Source organism: Grammomys surdaster, unplaced genomic scaffold (assembly GCF_004785775.1).
Source record: "Grammomys surdaster isolate TR1022 unplaced genomic scaffold, NIH_TR_1.0 125692, whole genome shotgun sequence".
NCBI classification, from domain to species: Eukaryota; Metazoa; Chordata; class Mammalia; order Rodentia; family Muridae; genus Grammomys; species Grammomys surdaster.
In genome coordinates this window covers 532568-532859 of record NW_021620528.1, presented here as the reverse complement: position 1 = coordinate 532859, position 292 = coordinate 532568, and positions in this window count along the sequence as shown.

Below are 292 nucleotides of genomic sequence, written 5' to 3'. Positions count from 1 at the left end.
AAACTTTCTAGGCTATGTCTCTTATTGATTAGAAGTAGATAGTTATTTTGGGAAAGAGAGAAGTAATCATTCTTTATGGAGGCTATGTTTACTGGTAGGTTTCTTATGGTCTTGTGGATGGTCCCACACTCATGCACATAGGAATAGTACTAATTAAAGTTAATAGGATTTCAAAATTAATAGAGAAAGTTTGGAGGAGTGCATGTTGCAGTCACATCTGGGGAGATGGCCAGAAAGATATAAATATGGTATATATATATATATATATATATATATATATATATATATATAT